This window comes from Cryptomeria japonica, unplaced genomic scaffold (genome assembly GCF_030272615.1).
Source record: "Cryptomeria japonica unplaced genomic scaffold, Sugi_1.0 HiC_scaffold_615, whole genome shotgun sequence".
NCBI classification, from domain to species: Eukaryota; Viridiplantae; Streptophyta; class Pinopsida; order Cupressales; family Cupressaceae; genus Cryptomeria; species Cryptomeria japonica.
The window spans coordinates 59,704-71,337 of NW_026729417.1; the positions used below are offsets into that span (position 1 = coordinate 59,704).

At 63.0% G+C, this 11,634-nt stretch overlaps 2 non-coding genes across 2 annotated transcripts; both read left to right on the plus strand.

The window, feature by feature from the left end:
* Positions 1-1,797: 1,797 nt before the first annotated feature.
* LOC131872456 (5S ribosomal RNA) lies at positions 1,798-1,916 on the plus strand. The gene has a single exon (XR_009370608.1). It is a non-coding gene; the product is annotated as a 5S ribosomal RNA (ribosomal RNA).
* Positions 1,917-9,720: 7,804 nt separating this feature from the next.
* Positions 9,721-9,839, plus strand: LOC131872457 (5S ribosomal RNA). The gene has a single exon (XR_009370609.1). It is a non-coding gene; the product is annotated as a 5S ribosomal RNA (ribosomal RNA).
* The last annotated feature ends 1,795 nt before the right edge of the window (positions 9,840-11,634 follow it).

The following is an 11,634-nucleotide window of genomic DNA, read 5'->3' on the forward strand; positions in this document are numbered from 1 at the left end:
AAGTTGTGCGCACCAAGGTGCCCACCCTGGCGGAGGTGCGCGCACGGGGCAAACCGGGCTCCGGACTTCGTGCACTGCATGGTGCCCACCAAGGCGCGCAACCCAGCCAAGGTGCCCCACCGCAGCGAAGGTGCACGCGAGGTGCGCACCCGAGGTGCACACCCGGGGCAAACCGGGCTCCGACTTCGTGCACGCCGCACCTTGGAGCACACTTCAGAGCGCTCCTTGGTACGCACCAGGGCGCGCAACCCAGCCAAGGTGCTCACCCCGGCGAAGGTGCACGCGAGGTGCGCACCCGGGGCAAACCGGGCTCGGACTTCGTGCACGCCGCACCTTGGAGCACACATCGGAGCGCTCCCGGGTTCGCACCAGCATTGCGCACCTTTGATGCGCTGCCTTCACTAATTCCAGAAAAGGCAAAAAAAAAGAAAAAATGAGATTTTAAAATTTCCGTTTTGAAAGATAGTGAAAAAAACGGACGCGGGTGCCATCTTGAGCCCGCCCTGGTGTGCAGCCCAGGCAAGTTGTGCGCACCAAGGCACCCACCCTGGCCAAGGTGGGTCACGGGGTGGGTCCTAGGGTGGGTAACGGGGTGGGTACTAAGGTGCGTGCCAAGGTGGGTCATAGGGTGGGTGCCAAGGTGGGCACCAGGGGGTGGTTGCACCAACCCTAGCCAGGGTAGGTCACGGGGTGGTTGTCGGGGTGGGCGTCAAGGAGCCAAGGTGGGTGGCAAGTAGCCAAGTTGCGTGCCAAGGTGGGTGTCGGGGTGGGTGCCAAGGATCCAAGGTGGGTGCCAAGGAACCAAGGTGGGTGTCTGGGTGGGTGCCGAGGTGGGGAGCCAGGGTGGGTCCCAAGGTGAGTGCAAAGGTGGGTGCCAGGGTCAAGGTGAGTGCCAATGTGGGTTCCAAGGTGCCAGGGTCAGGGGTGAGTGCCAATGTGGGTTCAAAGGTGCTAAGTTGGGTGCGAGGTTGGGTGCGAGGGTGGGTGGGTGCCAAGGTGTGCTAGGTGGAAGCCCGGGTGGGTCGGCATCCCATGGGTGTCGAGTTGGGTGCCTGATGGGTGCTTCTTGTCAAGTTTTAGTCGTCGGGACTCATTTCGAGCCTTAGAGGTCGTTTCTTGTCCGGTTGCCCTGTCTTCGACCTGGGAACCCAATTTTGGTCCTCGGGGTCCCATTTTTTTTTGTCTCGCATCCCACTTTTGGCCTGTGGCCTTTTCGGGGTCGATTCTCGTTTTGGGCATCAGAGCATGTTTCTTCTCCTAAAACCCAATATTTGTTTATTAAGTCTCGGAACACATTTTTGTTCTCGTGGACCCATCATGGGTCTTGGAACGCATTTGTGGTCCTTGGGTCCCATTTTGCATCCCGAAACTTGTGTTTTGGTGCTTGATCCCTATTTTGGGTGCCCACCTTGCACCAAGTGCGCACCCGGGGCAAACCGAGCGCCTTGGTGCACCGGGGCAAGATCGAGCGTGCACCGAGGCGCCCCGAACATGCACCAAGGTGCACTCGGCCCACATGTGAGCGCAGGTCGTTGCGCCCGAGGTGGTGGTGTGGGGCACCGCGTTGCAGACGGGACACTGCACGCACACGACGCCCCCTCCAGGTGCACGCACGTAGGCCGGGCCGGGTGCACACCCGACGCCCTAGCAAGGTGCGCGCACCCGGGCAGGGCTCACACTTGGCGAACGGGGCGCACTTCGCGAGGGAGGGTGTGCACCTCGACGGGGGTGGGTGGCCGGGGTGGATTCGCACGTGGGTCGCGGTTTGCTAAGTACACACTGCGACAAGCTCATAACGGGTGCGATCATACCAGCGTTAGTGCACCGGATCCCATCAGAACTCCGCAGTTAAGCGCGCTTGGGCCGGAGTAGTACTGGGATGGGTGACCTCCCGGGAAGTCCCGGTGTTGCACCCTTTTTTAGTTTTTCGCCGGGCGTCGCAATGCTATTTGAATAAACCTTTTGCCCGTTTGCGTTCTCGTCGGGGCCGGGCCGGGCCGGGGTGCGCTGCCCGCACTACCGCGCGCGCGGGGGCGACACCGAGCGCGCACCCGAGGCGCCCCGAGCACACAGGCCACGGTGCAACCCGGGCGTTGTGCGCGCACCCCGGTGCGCCCGAGGTGCTGCGCGCGCACCCAGGTGAAATCGGTGTGCACCTCGGCCAGTGCGCGCTCGGTCGAGTCGCGCACGTTGGCCAAGGTGCACGGTGATGTTTCTTACTCTAAGGTTCCGCACCAGACGCCCGGGACAGGTGAGCGAAGCTGGGCGGGGCCGGGTGCGCGGCCGGGGCAGGTGCACGCAGCTGGAGAGAGCTTTGGAGCACACTTCGGAGCGCACCAATGATGCGCTCCATTCAAAAGTTTCCTGAAAAGGCAAAAAAAGTTGAGATTATAGAATTTCCCACTTGAGAGATTGTAAAAAAAAAAAATTTAAAATGAAGGAAACGCGGGTGCCAAGGTGTGCGCAGCCCAGCCAAGGTGTGCGCACCAAGGCGCCCACCCTGGCGAAGGTGCACGCAAGGTGCGCACCCGAGGCAAACCGGACAATTAACCCAACTTTCGACTTCGCGCGCACCTTGGAGCGCACTTCGGAGCGCTCCTTGGTGCGCACCAATCTTGGGCACCTCGGAGTGCACCATGGCGCCCACCAAGGTGCGCACCCGGGGCAAACCGAGCTCCGACTTCGTGCGCACCTTGGAGCGCACGAAAGGTGCGCACCATGGCGCCCACCAAGGTGCGCAGCCCAGCCAAGGCGTGCGCATCAAGGTGCGCACCCTGGCGAAGGTGCGCACCCGGGGCAAACCGAGCTCCGACTTCGTGCGCACCTTGGAGCGCACAAAAGGTGCGCAACCCAGCCAAGGTGTGCGCACCCCGGTCAAACCGAGCTCCGAATCGTGCGCACCAGAGGTGCACGCCATCGTGCGCACCTTGGAGCACACTTCGGAGCCCTCCTTGGTGCGCGCCGATGTTGCGCACCTCGGAGCGCACCCGGGGAAAACAATGCAATTAACCCGACTTTCGACTTCGTGGGCACCTCGGAGCGCTCTCGGGTTCGCACCTCGGAGCACACCGAGGTGCGCACCTTTGATGCGCTGCCTTCACCAATTTCCAGAAAAGGCAAGAAAACATTGAGAAGGTGTGCGCACCGAGGTGCCCACCCTGGCGAAGGTGCACGCGAGGTGCGCACCCGGGGCAAACCGGGCTCCGACTTCGTGCACGCCGCACCTTGGAGCACACTTCGGAGCGCTCCTTGGTGCGCACCAGGGCGCGCAACCCAGCCGAGGTGCCCACCCCGGCGAAGGTGCACGCGAGGTGCGCACCCGGGGCAAACCGGGCTCCGACTTCGTGCACGCCATGGTGCCCACCGCGGCGAAGGTGCACGCGAGGTGCGCACCCGGGGCAAACCGGGCTCCGACTTCGTGCACGCCGCACCTTGGAGCACACTTCGGAGCGCTCCTTGGTGCGCACCATGGTGCCCACCAGGGCGCGCAACCCCGCCGAAGGTGCACGCGAGGTGCGCACCCGGGGCAAACCGGGCTCCGACTTCGTGCACGCCGCACCTTGGAGCACACTTCGGAGCGCTCCTTGGTGCGCACCATGGTGCCCACCAGGGCGCGCAACCCCGCCGAAGGTGCACGCGAGGTGCGCACCCGGGGCAAACCGGGCTCCGACTTCGTGCACGCCATGGTGCGCACCGCGGCGAAGGTGCGCACCCGGGGCAAACCGGGCTCCGACTTCGTGCACGCCGCACCTTGGAGCACACTTCGGAGCGCTCCTTGGTGCGCACCAGGGCGCGCAACCCAGCCGAGGTGCCCACCCCGGCGAAGGTGCACGCGAGGTGCGTACCCGGGGCAAACCGGGCTCCGACTTCGTGCACGCCGCACCTTGGAGCACACTTCGGAGCGCTCCTTGGTGCGCACCATGGTGCCCACCAGGCCGCGCAACCCAGCCAAGGTGTGCGCACCAAGGTGCACGCGAGGTGCGCACCCGGGGCAAACCGGGGTCCGACTTCGTGCACGCCGCACCTTGGAGCACACATCGGGGCGCTCCCGGGTTCGCACCGGCGTTGCGCACCGTGGTGGGCACCTCGGAGCACACCAAGGTGGGCAGCGAGGTGCGCACCTTTGATGCGATGCCTTCACTAATTTCCATAAAAGGCAAAAAAAAAACGAGATTTTAAAATTTCCGTTTTGAAAGATAGTGAGAAAAAGGGAATGCTGGTGCCATCTTGAGCCCGCCCTGGTGCGCAGCCCAGCCAAGGTGTGCGCACCAAGGTGCCCACCCTGGCGAAGGTGCGCGCCCGGGCAATTAACCCAACTTCCAACTTCGCGCGCGCCAGGGTGGGAGCGCACCCAACAACCGGGCCTGGGAAGAGCCAATGCGAGAAACCCCACCAAACGCTCTGACAAAAAAAGAGGGGGCGCTCCAGTAACCCCGCTTCGGAGCGCACCCTGGGCAAACCCAGCCAAGGTGCCCACCCCGGCCAAGGTGCAGGCGAGGTGCGCACCCGGGGCAAACCGGGCTCCGACAACGTGCACGCCGCACCTTGGAGCACACTTCGTAGCGCTCCCGGGTGCGCACCTCAGAGCACACCAAGGTGGGCAGCGAGGTGCGCACCTTTGATGCGCTGCCTTCACTAATTTCCAGAAAAGGCAAAAAAAAAAGGAGATTTTAAAATTTCCGTTTTGAAAGATAGTGAAAAAAACGGAACGCGCGTGCCATCTTGAGCCCGCCCTGGTGCGCAGCCCAGGTAAGGTGCCCACCCTGGCAAAGGTGCGCACCCGGGCAATTAACCCTACTTCCGACTTCGTGCGCGCCAGGGTGGCAACCGGGCCTCGGAAGAGCCAATGCGAGAAACCCCACCAAACGCTCCGACAAAAAAAGAGGCGGCGCTCCAATAACCCCGCTTCGGAGCGCAGCCGGGGCAAACCCAGCCAAGGTGCCCACCCCGACGAAGGTGCACGCGAGGTGCGCACCCGGGGCAAACCGGGCTCCGACAACGTGCACGCAGCACCTTGGAGCACACTTCGAAGCACTCCCGGGTGCCCACCGGCGTTGCGCACCGTGGTGGGCAGCGAGGTGCGCACCTTTGATGCGCTGCCTTCACTAATTTCCAGAAAAAGGCAAAAAAAAATGAGATTTTAAAATTTCCGTTTTGAAAGATAGTGAAAAAAAAGGAACGCGGGTGCCATCTTGAGCCCGCCCTGGTGCGCAGCCCAGGCAAGGCATGCGCACCAAGGTGCCCACCCGAGGTGCACACCCGGGGCAAACCGGGCTCCGACTTCGTGCAGGCCGCACCTTGGAGCACACTTCGGAGCGCTCCTTGGTGCGCACCATGGTGCCCACCAGGGCGCGCAACCCAGCCAAGGTCTGCACACTAAGGTGCCCACCCCGGCGAAGGTGCACGCGAGGTGCGCACCCGGGGCAAACCGGGCTCCGACTTCGTGCACGCCATGGTGCCCACCGCGGCGAAGGTGCACGCGAGGTGCGCACCCGGGGCAAACCGGGCTCCGACTTCGTGCACGCCGCACCTTGGAGCACACTTCGGAGCGCTCCTTGGTGCGCACCATGGTGCCCACCAGGGCGCGCAACCCAGCCAAGGTGTGCGCACCAAGGTGCACGCGAGGTGCGCACCCGGGGCAAACCGGGGTCCGACTTCGTGCACGCCGCACCTTGGAGCACACATCGGAGCGCTCCCAGGTTCGCACCAGCGTTGCGCACCTTTGATGCGCTGCCTTCACTAATTTCCAGAAAAGGCAAAAAAAAACGATATTTTAAAATTTCCGTTCTGAAAGATAGTGAAAAAAACGGAACGCGGGTGCCATCTTGAGCCCTTCCTGGTGCGCAGCCCAGGCAAGTTGTGCGCACCAAGGTGCCCACCCTGGCGGAGGTGCGCGCCCGGGGCAAACCGGGCTCCGACTTCGTGCACTGCATGGTGCCCACCAAGGCGCGCAACCCAGCCAAGGTGCCCACCGCAGCGAAGGTGCACGCGAGGTGCACACCCGGGGCAAACCGGGCTCCGACTTCGTGCACGCCGCACCTTGGAGCACACTTCAGAGCGCTCCTTGGTGCGCACCAGGGCGCGCAACCCAGCCGAGGTGCCCACCCCGGCGAAGGTGCACGCGAGGTGCGCACCCGGGGCAAACCGGGCTCCGACTTCGTGCACGCCATGGTGCCCACCGCGGCGAAGGTGCGCACCCGGGGCAAACCGGGCTCCGACTTCGTGCACGCCGCACCTTGGAGCACACTTCGGAGCGCTCCTTGGTGCGCACCATGGTGCCCACCAGGCCGCGCAACCCAGCCAAGGTGTGCGCACCAAGGTGCACGCGAGGTGCGCACCCGGGGCAAACCGGGGTCCGACTTCGTGCACGCCGCACCTTGGAGCACACATCGGGGCGCTCCCGGGTTCGCACCGGCGTTGCGCACCGTGGTGGGCACCTCGGAGCACACCAAGGTGGGCAGCGAGGTGCGCACCTTTGATGCGATGCCTTCACTAATTTCCATAAAAGGCAAAAAAAAAACGAGATTTTAAAATTTCCGTTTTGAAAGATAGTGAGAAAAAGGGAATGCTGGTGCCATCTTGAGCCCGCCCTGGTGCGCAGCCCAGCCAAGGTTTGCGCACCAAGGTGCCCACCCTGGCGAAGGTGCGCGCCCGGGCAATTAACCCAACTTCCAACTTCGCGCGCGCCAGGGTGGGAGCGCACCCAACAACCGGGCCTGGGAAGAGCCAATGCGAGAAACCCCACCAAACTCTCTGACAAAAAAAGAGGGGGCGCTCCAGTAACCCCGCTTCGGAGCGCACCCTGGGCAAACCCAGCCAAGGTGCCCACCCCGGCCAAGGTGCAGGCGAGGTGCGCACCCGGGGCAAACCGGGCTCCGACAACGTGCACGCCGCACCTTGGAGCACACTTCGTAGCGCTCCCGGGTGCGCACCTCAGAGCACACCAAGGTGGGCAGCGAGGTGCGCACCTTTGATGCGCTGCCTTCACTAATTTCCAGAAAAGGCAAAAAAAAAAGGAGATTTTAAAATTTCCGTTTTGAAAGATAGTGAAAAAAATGGAACGCGCGTGCCATCTTGAGCCCGCCCTGGTGCGCAGCCCAGGTAAGGTGCCACCCTGGCAAAGGTGCGCACCCGGGCAATTAACCCTACTTCCGACTTCGTGCGCGCCAGGGTGGCAACCGGGCCTCGGAAGAGCCAATGCGAGAAACCCCACCAAACGCTCCGACAAAAAAAGAGGCGGCGCTCCAATAACCCCGCTTCGGAGCGCAGCCGGGGCAAACCAAGCCAAGGTGCCCACCCCGACGAAGGTGCACGCGAGGTGCGCACCCGGGGCAAACCGGGCTCCGACAACGTGCACGCAGCACCTTGGAGCACACTTCGAAGCACTCCCGGGTGCCCACCGGCGTTGCGCACCGTGGTGGGCAGCGAGGTGCGCACCTTTGATGCGCTGCCTTCACTAATTTCCAGAAAAAGGCAAAAAAAAATGAGATTTTAAAATTTCCGTTTTGAAAGATAGTGAAAAAAAAGGAACGCGGGTGCCATCTTGAGCCCGCCCTGGTGCGCAGCCCAGGCAAGGCATGCGCACCAAGGTGCCCACCCGAGGTGCACACCCGGGGCAAACCGGGCTCCGACTTCGTGCAGGCCGCACCTTGGAGCACACTTCGGAGCGCTCCTTGGTGCGCACCATGGTGCCCACCAGGGCGCACCCGAGGCAAACCGGGCTCCGACTTCGTGCACGCCGCACCTTGGAGCACACATCGGAGCGCTCCCAGGTTCGCACCAGCGTTGCGCACCTTTGATGCGCTGCCTTCACTAATTTCCAGAAAAGGCAAAAAAAAACGATATTTTAAAATTTCCGTTCTGAAAGATAGTGAAAAAAACGGAACGCGGGTGCCATCTTGAGCCCTTCCTGATGCGCAGCCCAGGCAAGTTGTGCGCACCAAGGTGCCCACCCTGGCGGAGGTGCGCGCCCGGGGCAAACCGGGCTCCGACTTCGTGCACTGCATGGTGCCCACCAAGGCGCGCAACCCAGCCAAGGTGCCCACCGCAGCGAAGGTGCACGCGAGGTGCGCACCCGAGGTGCACACCCGGGGCAAACCGGGCTCCGACTTCGTGCACGCCGCACCTTGGAGCACACTTCAGAGCGCTCCTTGGTACGCACCAGGGCGCGCAACCCAGCCAAGGTGCTCACCCCGGCGAAGGTGCACGCGAGGTGCGCACCCGGGGCAAACCGGGCTCGGACTTCGTGCACGCCGCACCTTGGAGCACACATCGGAGCGCTCCCGGGTTCGCACCAGCATTGCGCACCTTTGATGCGCTGCCTTCACTAATTTCCAGAAAAGGCAAAAAAAAGAAAAAAATGAGATTTTAAAATTTCCGTTTTGAAAGATAGTGAAAAAAACGGAACGCGGGTGCCATCTTGAGCCCGCCCTGGTGTGCAGCCCAGGCAAGTTGTGCGCACCAAGGCACCCACCCTGGCCAAGGTGGGTCACGGGGTGGGTCCTAGGGTGGGTAACGGGGTGGGTACTAAGGTGCGTGCCAAGGTGGGTCATAGGGTGGGTGCCAAGGTGGGCACCAGGGTGGGTGTGCACCAACCCTAGCCAGGGTAGGTCACGGGGTGGTTGTCGGGGTGGGCGTCAAGGAGCCAAGGTGGGTGGCAAGTAGCCAAGTTGCGTGCCAAGGTGGGTGTCGGGGTGGGTGCCAAGGATCCAAGGTGGGTGCCAAGGAACCAAGGTGGGTGTCTGGGTGGGTGCCGAGGTGGGAGCCAGGGTGGGTCCCAAGGTGAGTGCAAAGGTGGGTGCCAGGGTCAAGGTGAGTGCCAATGTGGGTTCCAAGGTGCCAGGGTCAGGGTGAGTGCCAATGTGGGTTCAAAGGTGCTAAGTTGGGTGCGAGGTTGGGTGCGAGGGTGGGTGGGTGCCAAGGTGTGCTAGGTGGAAGCCCGGGTGGGTCGGCATCCCATGGGTGTCGAGTTGGGTGCCTGATGGGTGCTTCTTGTCAAGTTTTAGTCGTCGGGACTCATTTCGAGCCTTAGAGGTCGTTTCTTGTCCGGTTGCCCTGTCTTCGACCTGGGAACCCAATTTTGGTCCTCGGGTCCCATTTTTTTTTGTCTCGCATCCCACTTTTGGCCTGTGGCCTTTTCGGGGTCGATTCTCGTTTTGGGCATCAGAGCATGTTTCTTCTCCTAAAACCCAATATTTGTTTATTAAGTCTCGGAACACATTTTTGTTCTCGTGGACCCATCATGGGTCTTGGAACGCATTTGTGGTCCTTGGGTCCCATTTTGCATCCCGAAACTTGTGTTTTGGTGCTTGATCCCTATTTTGGGTGCCCACCTTGCACCAAGTGCGCACCCGGGGCAAACCGAGCGCCTTGGTGCACCGGGGCAAGATCGAGCGTGCACCCGAGGCGCCCCGAACATGCACCAAGGTGCACTCGGCCCACATGTGAGCGCAGGTCGTTGCGCCCGAGGTGGTGTGTGGGCACCGCGTTGCAGACGGGACACTGCACGCACACGACGCCCCCTCCAGGTGCACGCACGTAGGCCGGGCCGGGTGCACACCCGACGCCCTAGCAAGGTGCGCGCACCCGGGCAGGGCTCACACTTGGCGAACGGGGCGCACTTCGCGAGGGAGGGTGTGCACCTCGACGGGGGTGGGTGGCCGGGGTGGATTCGCACGTGGGTCGCGGTTTGCTAAGTACACACTGCGACAAGCTCATAACGGGTGCGATCATACCAGCGTTAGTGCACCGGATCCCATCAGAACTCCGCAGTTAAGCGCGCTTGGGCCGGAGTAGTACTGGGATGGGTGACCTCCCGGGAAGTCCCGGTGTTGCACCCTTTTTTAGTTTTTCGCCGGGCGTCGCAATGCTATTTGAATAAACCTTTTGCCCGTTTGCGTTCTCGTCGGGGCCGGGCCGGGCCGGGGTGCGCTGCCCGCACTACCGCGCGCGCGGGGGCGACACCGAGCGCGCACCCGAGGCGCCCCGAGCACACAGGCCACGGTGCAACCCGGGCGTTGTGCGCGCACCCCGGTGCGCCCGAGGTGCTGCGCGCGCACCCAGGTGAAATCGGTGTGCACCTCGGCCAGTGCGCGCTCGGTCGAGTCGCGCACGTTGGCCAAGGTGCACGGTGATGTTTCTTACTCTAAGGTTCCGCACCAGACGCCCGGGACAGGTGAGCGAAGCTGGGCGGGGCCGGGTGCGCGGCCGGGGCAGGTGCACGCAGCTGGAGAGAGCTTTGGAGCACACTTCGGAGCGCACCAATGATGCGCTCCATTCAAAAGTTTCCTGAAAAGGCAAAAAAAGTTGAGATTATAGAATTTCCCACTTGAGAGATTGTAAAAAAAAAAAATTTAAAATGAAGGAAACGCGGGTGCCAAGGTGTGCGCAGCCCAGCCAAGGTGTGCGCACCAAGGCGCCCACCCTGGCGAAGGTGCACGCAAGGTGCGCACCCGAGGCAAACCGGACAATTAACCCAACTTTCGACTTCGCGCGCACCTTGGAGCGCACTTCGGAGCGCTCCTTGGTGCGCACCAATCTTGGGCACCTCGGAGTGCACCATGGCGCCCACCAAGGTGCGCACCCGGGGCAAACCGAGCTCCGACTTCGTGCGCACCTTGGAGCGCACGAAAGGTGCGCACCATGGCGCCCACCAAGGTGCGCAGCCCAGCCAAGGCGTGCGCATCAAGGTGCGCACCCTGGCGAAGGTGCGCACCCGGGGCAAACCGAGCTCCGACTTCGTGCGCACCTTGGAGCGCACAAAAGGTGCGCAACCCAGCCAAGGTGTGCGCACCCCGGTCAAACCGAGCTCCGAATCGTGCGCACCAGAGGTGCACGCCATCGTGCGCACCTTGGAGCACACTTCGGAGCCCTCCTTGGTGCGCGCCGATGTTGCGCACCTCGGAGCGCACCCGGGGAAAACAATGCAATTAACCCGACTTTCGACTTCGTGGGCACCTCGGAGCGCTCTCGGGTTCGCACCTCGGAGCACACCGAGGTGCGCACCTTTGATGCGCTGCCTTCACCAATTTCCAGAAAAGGCAAGAAAACATTGAGAAGGTGTGCGCACCGAGGTGCCCACCCTGGCGAAGGTGCACGCGAGGTGCGCACCCGGGGCAAACCGGGCTCCGACTTCGTGCACGCCGCACCTTGGAGCACACTTCGGAGCGCTCCTTGGTGCGCACCAGGGCGCGCAACCCAGCCGAGGTGCCCACCCCGGCGAAGGTGCACGCGAGGTGCGCACCCGGGGCAAACCGGGCTCCGACTTCGTGCACGCCATGGTGCCCACCGCGGCGAAGGTGCACGCGAGGTGCGCACCCGGGGCAAACCGGGCTCCGACTTCGTGCACGCCGCACCTTGGAGCACACTTCGGAGCGCTCCTTGGTGCGCACCATGGTGCCCACCAGGGCGCGCAACCCCGCCGAAGGTGCACGCGAGGTGCGCACCCGGGGCAAACCGGGCTCCGACTTCGTGCACGCCGCACCTTGGAGCACACTTCGGAGCGCTCCTTGGTGCGCACCATGGTGCCCACCAGGGCGCGCAACCCCGCCGAAGGTGCACGCGAGGTGCGCACCCGGGGCAAACCGGGCTCCGACTTCGTGCACGCCATGGTGCGCACCGCGGCGAAGGTGCGCA